This window comes from Schistocerca piceifrons, chromosome 5, assembly GCF_021461385.2.
Source record: "Schistocerca piceifrons isolate TAMUIC-IGC-003096 chromosome 5, iqSchPice1.1, whole genome shotgun sequence".
NCBI lineage: Eukaryota > Metazoa > Arthropoda > Insecta > Orthoptera > Acrididae > Schistocerca > Schistocerca piceifrons.
Genome location: NC_060142.1, coordinates 688,769,393 through 688,781,560, shown reverse-complemented (window position 1 = coordinate 688,781,560; position 12,168 = coordinate 688,769,393). Strand labels below are relative to the sequence as shown.

The window sequence follows — 12,168 nt, the reverse complement described above, 5'->3', positions numbered from 1 at the left end:
CAAAATTTCTAATTGCGTCATGAATGGTAGCGATCTCTAGATGTAGAAAATGTTCAAATGTGTGTAAGTTCCTATGTGACCAAACTGCTAAGGTCTTACACACTACTTGAACTAAAATATGAAAAGAACAACACACACACACCAATGCCCGAGGGAGGACTCGAACCTCCGGTGGGATGGCAACGAAATCAGTGACATGGCGCCTCTAACCTCGCGGCCCCTCCGCGCGGCTAAACATAGAAAAATGCAAGTTAATGCATATGACTAGGAAAAACAAACCCGTAATATATGATACAGGATTAGCAGTGTGCTGCTTGACGCATATCGACTAAATATCTGGGCGTAAAGTTGGAAAGCGATATGAAATGGAACGATGATATAAGGATTGTAGCAGGTAAAGTGAATGGCCATCTTCGTTTAACTGGGAGAATTTCGGAAAAGTGTGGTTCATCTGTGAAAGAGACTTCATGTAGCACACTTGTGCGATTCATTCTTGAGTGCTACTCCAGTGTTTTGCATTCGCACCAGGTCGGATTAATGGAAGACGTCGACGCATTTCAGAGGCGGGATTTGTTACCGGTGAATTCGAACAACTGGCAAGTATCACGGAGAACTCAAATAAGAATCCGTGGAGGGAAGGCGACGCTTTTGAGAAAATTTATAGAAACGTCATTTGAAGCTGACTACAGTTCTATTCCCGCCAGCGTACATATCGCGTAAGGACCACGGAAATAACATAACAGAAATCAGGGACCGTACGGGGACATACAGACGGTTGTTTCTCCCTCGCTCTATTTGCGAATGGGACAGGAAAGGAAATGACTTTGGCAGCCGGCCGACAATACAAGGCAAGTGGCATCGAATGCTCCATTGCCGCGCTGGTCGGAGCTGACTTGGCTCCCTGGTAGTCTATTCCTGCACGCTTGCTGTGAGCAGTTGATTGGCCAGAGGTTGGATCCGGGGCCATGGAGGAGGCTGCCCGGGAGCACGGTTACGAGCCGTTTTGTGCTGTCTTGTTCCTGCAGCATGCTGAGTGCAGTAGCACGGCCTAGAATGCAAATATATGTCTGCGAAGCAGAGAGGTCGTCAGAGGCTGTCAATACCGAGAGTGCACCACTTGGCACATGAAGAACGGCCCGGACATTGCTTATCTGGTTCACGGGAAGACTGTGCCTGGAGTGGGAAGACGCGACTGCGACTATAGTGCGCGTCATTTACGACGGCGGCCGAGTTTAGGTTAGTTCTGCGCATCTTACGTCTCAAAACACAGTCAGCCAACGAACGACGTTGCCAGAGCTCGACTGCAATGCACAGCACGGACAAGTGTCTTCAGTCTTAGAAACGTTCAGTCCAAAATAAGTAATTGGACAAAAGCAATGTCTTGATAGCACTCCTTCTTTTATAGAAACTTTGGAAAAGCAATCTTTAGAGCAATTGCTTCAATTCTATTAATTCATTAAATCAAAGAAGCAATAAGCCTCCTAATCCAGGTTATAGCAAGGAAAGGTGTTTATACCATTCTCACGAACCGCTTTTTCGCAATAAAGAACAGCGGTAATTGTTTATTTCCTATTGTACTTCGACTAAACGTGAATAATAATTCATAGTCATACCAACAGTGTTTGTCAGTATTTTGCTTGATAGTTTAGAGTCCTCCAGGATTTCTATTGAACGACAAGTTGCTTTAGTGTAACGGTTAATATGATTGACTGCGCCGGCATGGTAACTCAGTGTGTTTGGTCAGAGAGCTAGCTGCCCTCTGTAATAATAAAACTGAGTTAATGGATCAACAACGAACTAAAATGGGTGTCTTTCGACGTCCGCCCCAAGCAGATAAAACGATCGAAATCGAACAAAACGAGATTTTTTTTTTTAAAAAAAAGAAAGACTGCTAAGTGAAAGGTTCTGAGTTCAAACCTTGTTCGGTGCTTAATATTTTCTTTATTTAAAAACAATATCGAAGTGTCTTACTTCATGAATGTTATGCGTTTGAATGTAATTTTTTGAGATTTCTAGTGCTTTGTCTCTTCATTATAATCATAATAAGTTTTCGGTTTTTCTTATTTTTGTTCTCCAATATTACGCTAAGGACTTTTACCTCTGCAAACTCTTGAAAATTTCCTGCAATGGTTTACTACACTTAATGCTCAATAATAACTGCGTTGAACATCGAAACAAAATTAAGTCATCTATGGGGGGAATGTATTAGTCAAGAAGATGTGTAAAAATCAAATTTTTGGGCCAATAGTTTTTGTGAGATCGAATGATAAGTTTGTCAAAGCAGTCGGAACACAATGTGTCTGCACAGGCGAGCAGTGCAGTGATGACGAAATCGCGCACAGCGTGGAATGCGGGGAGCACGTCTCTGTAGCAGTGAAGGGGTTAATGCGGCCTTGATGGCTTTACTTCATAAACTGCGCGCTCCCCCCTAAACGTAAGTTTGCGAACTATACTATACTATGGCGCTGCTTCTCTTGGCGCGTGCAACTGGCAATGCAGCAATCTCCCGCGTCTGGGCGGGCATGCGCGAACCGCCAAGATAAAAGAATAGAACTGTAGTGCTATGTGAATGTACACACAACTTCTTCTAGTAGTGTGTAATCAACAGATCTTAATACATTTTATGGATTCTTTGTCACACCGCGGTGGCTTGACTTGGTCTTGTGCTGCTTGCATTTTCAAACAAGTTGTATTTTGAAGCATTTCTGTGTGATAATTACGTATCCTCCAGCCACTACCACTCCACTGACATCGTTACTGCTCAGGTTTCATTCAAAACAATATATAAATATTTATTCATTGAAATTTTACACTCTTGGGCTAGCGTAGTGAGTATTTTTCTCACAATACCTCCTCGCATGTCCATCACCATATGCCTGCAAAGCCATCAAAACAAATAGGCTCTAGTTTTAGGTGGCGCTTTAGCACCAACCATACGAGAAGAATTAATCTCTGCCACCTCAGGCACAGTTTGACTGAACTAAGCCTTCCCAATATTTTTAATCACAGGTTGAGCAGAAAGTAAGCGCCACTGTTCGCGTGTGATTCAGTAAATCGACAACATGATTCTGCTGCCAACAAGCAGAAAGGCAGACACTAACAAGGGGACCATACCAACTTCCCCCCACCGATTTTATTCTTATAGACAGTGTGTGTAAGGGCATGACTAGTACTTCAACACGGCGCCCGGGTTCCCGGGTTCGATTCCAGGCGGGGTCAGGGATTTTCTCTGCCTCGTGATGACTGGGTGTTGTGTGACGTCCTTAGGTTAGTTAGGTTTAAGTAGTTCTAAGTTCTAGGGGACTGATGACCATAGATGTTAAGTCCCATAGTGCTCAGAGCCATTTGAACCATTTGACGTACTTCAACATACCTAAATTAGAAGACGCAGCTCTCAACAGTTTTCGAGAAAATCGTGTTTGAATATTTCAGGCTTGCTTATATACTTTGTAGCCAATAGCCTTGCCGCAGTGGTAACACCGGTACCCGTCAGATCACCGAAGTTAAGCGCTGGCGGGCTGGGCTAGTACTTGGTTGGGTGACCATCCGGGATGCCGAGCGCTGTTGGCAAGCGGGGTGCACTCAGTCCTTATGAGGCAAACTGAGGAGCTGCTTGAGTGAGACGTAGCGGCTCCGGTCTCTGAAACTGACATAGGGCCGGGAGAGCGGTGTGCTGACCACATGCTCCGTCCGCCCCGATAGCTGAATGGTCAGCGTGACGGATTGCCGTCCAACGGGCCTGGGTTCGATTCCCGGCTGAGTCGGGGGTTCTGTCCGCTCAGTGACTGAGTGTTGTGTTGTCTTCATCATCATTTCATACCCATCCGGCGCAGGTCACCCGATGTGGCGTCGAATGTAATAAAACCAGCACCAAGGCGGCCGGACCTGCCCCGTATGGGGCCTCCCGGCTAATCACACCAAACGCTCATTGCCATTTTGACCACATGACCATCTATATTCGCATCCATTTACGCCTGTGGGTTGAGGAATGACACGGCGGTTGATCGGTACCGTTGGACCTTCCAAGGACGCCGAGACGGTAGCTCAGCGTGCTCGGCCAGAGGGTTAGCCACCCTCTGTAATAAAAAAAAAAAAAAAAACTGAGTGAACGGATCAACAAAGAACCTGAACGGCTGTCATCGGAAGTCCGCCACGAACAAATTCATCGACCAATAAGAGCAAAATGAGATTTAAGAAAAAGAAAAAAAGACCTGCTTGGACGGAGTTTAGTTTTTTAGTTTATATACATTGCATTGTTGATAGAATTCATGGTGTCCGCGACCGGGCGAGCAGGCGTCTAGTTCCATAAGCACTATGTCTGTGTACCAAATCTAGTTATCGGTAATGTTTTTGTTTTTCGTTCCAACGTAAGTTTTTGAAGATGGAAATGAATGCCAACTTGCAGTACCAAAGTAATTTCCCCAAAATATACTCCAATAATGCAGGAACGCGACGTTTATTTTTACAGGTTGGTGAAGAACCTTGCCAAACGACTGCTGATTATCGTGGCATGACATTAGCAGACACGGCATATAAGCTTTGGGCCAAGATAATAAATCAACGTCTACAAATTATAGTCGAAAATAGGTTATCTGAAGAACAAAATGATTTCAGAAAAGTAAGACCCTATACTGATTATGTTTCACGCTTAAACAAAACATTGAGAAACAAAGTAGTTCACTAGGGAAACACACATATCATTTATAGACTTAGAAAAAAATTTGACAATGTAAGGGGAAAAAATATTAGGGAATATGTAACACAGGAATTGGTATCCTCAGCAAGTAATAAAGACGACAGGAATCCTATATAAAGGTACAAAATAAGTACAAAGCCTAAAAATGCTGTATCAGAAGGCATACGAAAACCACCGGTTTCGATAAGGGTGTAACGTATGAACCACACTCTCTAAGCCGGCCGAGGTGGCCGAGCGGTTCTAGGCGCTACAGTCTGGAACTGCGCGACTGCTACAGTCGCAGGATCGAATCCGGCCTCAGGCATGGACGTGTGTGATGTCCTTAGGTTAGTTAGGTTTACGTAGTTCTAAGTTCTAGGAGACTGATGACCTCAGACGTTTAGTCCCATAGGGCTGAGGGCCATTTGATTTGAACACTCTCTAATATACACATTAACGATATGACAAACTAGGAAACATCAAATTGATTTGGGCTTGAGATTATCAAAGAAGACATTTTTTCATACAATGCTTTTCGCAGACGACCTTGTAATTACACAGGATGGGGAGACTTCGCTACAATGATCCATATGTAGACTGAACAGAGTTATAAAGAACGTAGTACAAAAATATATATTCCGAATACAAAAGTGTTGGCTTTCTAAGAAACAAAATCGCTGAGTACTTAGATCACAATAGGAAACAATCCACTAAACAAGTTATTGGCTCCATTTATGTGGGAAATATTATAAGCCACCAGAGGGAACTCGACAATGACCACAAACTGCGGAAATATCAAATGATGCGCAGAACAATCAATAGCACATTGAGAAATAAAGTGAGAAAAGACACAAACATCCAGTTTTATAAGCTAATGGCCACCCCCAGATTGTTATTTGGAAGCGAAATCTGGACAACTGCTAAAAAGTGAGAAAGCAGAATCGAAGCGGCAGAAATGAAAATTCTAAGAGCATTTAAGAATGGTTGTACAAGATTAGGTAGACTAAAAAGCGAGGACATAAGAGCAGAACTAGAACATCTACAAGGAATGGCAGATTCAACACTACCAAATTAAGCCTTAAATTTTTAAACTTTTAGCTACAAGTTCCGTAGAAATACAAAGAATGATACGGTTGGATACTTATAAGACGAAAGAGGGCGGTAGCCTAGGCCATAATGAAAGGAGTACAATATAATTCAGTATATCAATTTGTTCTTACTGTCTCCTTTACATGTGGAATTATGACCCCTCGTAAATGCACACAAAATATGATGGATTCTAAACTTTTTGCGTTTTGTGCTGTTATGCCAAATGAAGTCTGGCTCTTGAGACTGCAAGGTGGGAATGGTGCAGTAATGGCGCCTGCGAGACTCGCCGCCGCCTCCCTGCGCGCCAGCAGAGGCAGCGCCTGCGGCTGCCGCTGCCCGCGCGACCGCGGGCTTCCCGTAATGGCGGAAATCCCAGCGCAGCCCCTACCCTTTATGCGGCACGCCAAATTTTCTGCCCGGCTCGGTGCTGAGTGCTGGCTGTAGTCGCTTCCGCCGGCCGCAGCGGACCTCGCACCGGCCGAGCTTGTCCCTCGGGCAAACACACGGAACCAGGTGGCTCACATGGGGCAGAGCTGCTAGCGCCTGATGTTTAGTCTACCGGTAAGCAGAAGAGCGAGCACCAGGATCACCAGCGCCCTCACTTGGGCACTTCACGAGGAGCACATACGGCCTGTTGCCCTATGCTGTACCGGCCCTTCCCACTGCTTCTCGAATTCAATGGCGCCTCAGTTCGCAGGCACGTCGAGATGTGTTTGCTTTTGTCTGTATAAACATTGACAGAATACAGAACGAGATAACTTTCTTTCAAGTAACAACGTTATGGTGTAAAATACACACTTACATTCGAATTAAAATTGTAACACCATATTAAATTAAAAATAAGATTTTTGAGACCCGAACATTTATAGCTTTATATATGCCGAACTGGAAGAATAATACGTGTCGGATACAAGTAACATATTTGTAAAAGTGAGATCAATAAGTCCACATTCTCTCTGCATCTGAAAAATGAAAAACATTTCGCTTGAAATAGAGAGGACTGTTTACAACTGATACTAAAATGTAAATTTTCACGGCCGGAAATATCATGTCCATTATAATTATCCGGGCTGTTATGCCGTGGTCGGTTGATGAATTCTGTGGTGATTCCCAACGTTTCGTCTCCGACAGCGGGAGACATCTTCAAGAGGGTCCGTAGCCTGATGGACGGTCCAACACACACACTGGCTCGCTACGGACCCCCTTGAAGATTTCTCCCGCAGTCGGAGACGAAACGTTGGGAATCACCACAGAATTCATCAACCGACCACGGCATAACAGACCGGATAATTATAATGTATATTTGTGATCTGTTTTAACAACAATATGGCATCATATTTATTTCTTTTTAAACATACGTAAAATAGCTACAGGACTCTAAGCATAACACGTCTTTTATATATATTTTAAAACGTCTGTAAAAAGATGCAGTATAGTTTTCATTAATTTTCAAATTTTTGTAAAAATTGCTGCTGTGTTTGTATCGCTATGTTACCTCACTGCAAATTTGCTGAACGTGGCTAGGCTTACAAGGAGACCACATGCTAATCGGATTTACGAAATTTCTTTCTTTTAGGTTCACGTATCGTGAAGTCGAAAACTCAAACATAAATCACACAAAGCCTTCCCACGCAACCACACTTTGTCATCAAATGTATCCAGTCACCCACAAAAACATACGTTTTCCATAATGCAAGGTCTGTTGCGGAGTGATTACACGACAATAGGCAATAACATCCCTTTAATGGACTGGCCTGCACAGAGTCCTGAACTCAATCCTATAGCACACCTTTGGTATATTTTTGAACGCCGATTTCGTGCGAGGCCTCACCGACCGTCATCGATACCCCTCCCCAGTGCAGCACTCCCGTCGTGAAGAGTGGGCTCCCATTCCCCAAGAAACCTTCCACCACCTGACTGAACGTACGCCTGCGAGAGGGGAAGCTGTCATCAAGGGTAAGGGTGAGCCTACAACGTATTCAATTCCAGCATTACCGATGGAGGGAGCCATGAACTTGGAAGTCGTTTTCAGCGAGGTGTTCAGATATTTTTGATCACATAGTGTAAGTTACGATCTGGAATGAACCATCAGCCTCCTCTTTGTGTGGGGGTGATAACGTGGAGAGAGAAGGGTGCATAGGAGCTGGACAGTGTGGGAAGAAGCAGATGGGCAGAGAGTGTGGGGAGAAGGTGGTGGACAGAGAAAGGGCTAGGAGGAGAAGGAGGGCGCAGTTGCCGTGGTGGTGGGTAGAAGGACAGGTTGTAGGAAATGAATAGACGGGTGTCAGGGAGGAGGTGGATATAGAGAGAGTTGGAATGAAAATATGGATTCGTAGAAATTTAGAACAAATACACAACCGGACAACAGGCGTACCCAGCTAGTATTCAATAGAATACCTTATTAAGCGTATTTCCAATTGATGAATTGAGCCAGGAAGCCAACTGACGTTGTGTACACAGTAGGACTGGTAGCTCCAGAAATTGAAAATATGAACTCGCGTTGTACTTAGACGGACATTTTACCCTAAAACGCTGGATACCTGTTATAAATAGAAAGCGGTTCAGATAGTTATTTTCAATCGTTTATAATCAAATTACAGCCAATTTTTTGCGAAGACAACCTTAAACGTGCTTGAACTAAAAAAATAAATTAACAACCTTATAATTTGACGATTACAATAGCAACAAATTGCTCAGTCTGCTTAATTACTCAGTCTGCTTCCAAAGATAATCTTGTCTCAAAATGAATTAAAATTACTCACTAAACAAGATAAAAAATTATTTTTTCTTCTGGGACGGGAAACGAAAAGGTATTCAGTATCTTTTGCCTCTTCAAATTGAATTATAAATAAGAAACGATAGTTTGTAGTTAAGTATTAATACTTGTCATTTGAGTCAACTTTATCAAGTACTACGTTTCTTGCAAATAATTTTGTGCCACTCTTGACAGGATAATTTTATATTAAACGTAAACTAATACTAATTTTTTGTGGCTGCGTCGGCTTGCCATTTATTACGTTCCTGTGTCAGTCGGCCTTTTTTGAAAGAGAATACTCTTTCGTCTTCTTCTTTAAGGCCTGGAATTGTAAAGCAATGTTCCACCAATATCAGTAATTTCGATACATTCCCACGCTTATGTGATTAGCTTGAATCGGACCTTAGTTGTGCGTTTAGTATTCCACTGCTAGAAAGGCAAATAAAAGCCAAACAGCGCTGTCTTGTACATATTTGTCCGAAAACGACCGTAAAGGGCTAGACATGTACGGCTAACTGCAACCCTTGTTTTGTATGACCTGGGAAACTCAGCCAAACAGTTGCTGGTATAACGGTCTAGTAATACCAGTTGGCCATGGATCCACCAACTGTAAAATTGTCTCCTTCAGAAGTACATGGACGCGTAGAATCACGTATTGACGATGACATATTTCAGGATAAAGAAGCTCTTCTCAGGTACCATCGTACGTGCTCATCATCAAAACCAAATGAAGTATCTTTAAAAAAAAAAGCATTCCCACAAGACCTGGGCTTGACATTATAATGGACATGGAATTAAAAGGCAGTGAAGCGGTTCATATGTGGCTGGTGCCAGTGCAGGTTTTATTGTTGCTGAAACCATGGTCAAGGGTTGTCAACAAAGCTTTGTACCCCTATCTGGTTGGCTGATTTTCTCAAATCATTAATTTACATTCAGAGTTGCTAAACAGCAACTGTGTTCACAATTTTAAAACTCACTCGTTTTGTCTCTCACTACAAATTACAGCATGAAACGAGCGTGTGGGCGGGCGCAACGAGATGTCACCGCCATGAAAGGGAATGAAACCACTGACTGGCGAGTCAGGAGATTTCGCCATCTCTGAACGGACTTGAGGGGGAGGTCGTTGAAACATTGTTCAGAAGCAATGGGATGACGATAGTAATACAACAATGGAAGCTATGCGGTTGAGTGTTTTCGTAACGAACATTTCGAGTATGTGCTGAAGAGTGCCTTTAGCTTACGGGCTGATCTCGACCTTGTGGTTCCGAGAAATTTTGTAGTGAAAATGCAGTATATTACAAAATGTTAGAAGTCTCAATACGTCTGGTCATATGACTTATACAAACAAGACATACCACAAACATCGAGACATTGGCAAAAGTAGTCGTATGCTAAGCTTCGTAATTATCGTGTCGTAAATAGACCGTGAGGGAGATGCGAATGAGATTTCGCGCCAAAATTCTCAATATGTGACGTTATTTCTCATGGCCAAATCAACCGGCAGTTACCTTCGTTCTAACCGTACCTGTAATTGGTAGGTCTTCATTCCAGGCGCTCTTGTTAGAAATCGTGCGGCCAGAAATTCAACGCTGATAACAGGAGTGAGATAAGTTTAAAAAAGTAGGATTTAGTGCAAAGATCAAAACGGAGGATTACATGTTCAGGAAACATCTAAGTATGGGAGTGAAACATGAGATACAGAACTCTATGGACTTGATTTTTGATTGCTGAAATATTATTGTTTTATTACACTGCCACTTAGGCTGTATAGGGAAGGTGTCAAGGATACTGGCTACTCACAAATTAGCCTCCTACTGGCAGTTGAAAGTAAACAAGTGGATTAGCTTCATGACGCTTTCTTGGTAGAAAAAGGATCTCTTGAAAATCAAGAATCGTCAGTCAGTTCTCCAGAGAGTAAGCAACACGCGATTGAAACGAACAATGTTACTGCGTCTCCCACCATCCGCCAGTTGCGGTAAGCGTTATGTCATTCGCTTCCTGCAAGTAGAAGGAATCAGTCCTGCCGATATTCGTCGTTGATTGTGCGTTGTCTATAGGGATAGGTTCGTAAGTGGTGGTGTAGTGATAATGTAGTGATGAAAGTTAAAGCAGTTCATCCAGCCGTACACGACGACAGTGGTCGAGGACGACATTCAGATGTCATTGCGGTACTTGTCGAACATATTGACCAATTTATATGTACGAGGCATCATTTCGTAATTTCCGCACTTTGAAGATGAACATCATTCTTCAAGGACAACCTCCTTTACCATTGCCGCAGAGAGGACAGGTTACCGTTAGTTCTGTGCACGGTTTAGTTTTGTGCACGATTAGTACCAAAATGTCTAATCGATGTTCACAAACCTAAAAGAATAGGTTACGCCTTGACATCGCTTCAGCATAACCATGCAGATGAAAATGGATTTCTGAAAATAACCGTGAATATGGACATCATTGGCGCCGCATGTGAATTCTGTAACAAAGTAACAACCAAAAGAGTGGATAAACTCTCATTCTTCCAACAAAGTTATGTATACTCTGTCAAACCATTCAATGACGCGTACAGATTCTTGGGCTCGCAAAGAAATTTTGACAGCATATTTCACGAGAGAAGCGCCTGAGAATACTGTGACTTCAAAAGTTTATTGTGACACTGTTGCGAAAGTTCGAAGCTCGACCCAAAACAAACCGTGTGCAATGGTAGTCCTGTCGAAGGAATCATTCTCCTTCACGACAATGCGCGGTCCCATACTGCGAACTGAACGGAGGCTTTTTCGACGTCTTTCTTATAGTCCGGAATGGCAGCATTAGACTTTAATGCCGTATCAAAGTGAAGACCTGGCGATGAAGTCAAGGATACTGTCGTCAACTCGCTAAAACACCATCTATATCTACATTTACACTCCGCAAGCCACCCAGCGGTTTGTGGCGGAGGGCACTTTACGTGCCACTGTCATTACCTCCGTTTCCCGTTCCAGTGGCGTATGGTTCGCTGGAAGAACGACTGCCGGAAAGACTCCGTGCGCGCTCGAATCTCTCTAACTTTACATTCGTGATCTCCTCGGGAGGTATAAGTAGAGGGAAGCAATATATTCGATACCTTATCCAGAAACGCACCCTCTCGAAACCTGGACGGCAAGCTACACCGCGATGCAGAGCGCCTCTCTTGCAGAGTCTGCCTCTTGAGTTTGCTAAACATCTCCGTAACGCTATCACGCTTGCCAAATAACCCTGTGACGAAACGCGCCGCTCTTCCTTGGATCTTCTCTGTCTCCTCTGTCAACCCGACCTGGTACGGATCCCACACTGATGAGCAATAGTCAAGTATAGGCGGAACGAGTGTTTTGTAAGCCACTTCCTTTGTTGATGGACTCCATTTTCTAAGGACTCTCCCAATGAATCTCAACCTGGCACCCGCCTTACCAACAATTAATTTTATATGATCATTCCACTTCAAATCGTTCCGTATGTACACTCCCAGATATTTTACAGAAGTAACTGCAACCAGTGTTTGTTCATCTATCATGTAATCACACAATAAAGGATCCTTCTTTCTATGTATTCGCAATACATTACATTTATCTATGTTAACGGCCAGTTGCCACTCCCTGCACCAAGTGCCTATCCGCTGCAGATCTTCCTTCATTTC

The 12,168-nt window shown here is 43.4% G+C and overlaps 1 pseudogene; it reads left to right on the top strand.

Moving 5' to 3' along the window:
• The first annotated feature begins 3,452 nt into the window (after window positions 1-3,452).
• Window positions 3,453-3,570, top strand: LOC124799373 (annotated as a pseudogene).
• The last annotated feature ends 8,598 nt before the right edge of the window (window positions 3,571-12,168 follow it).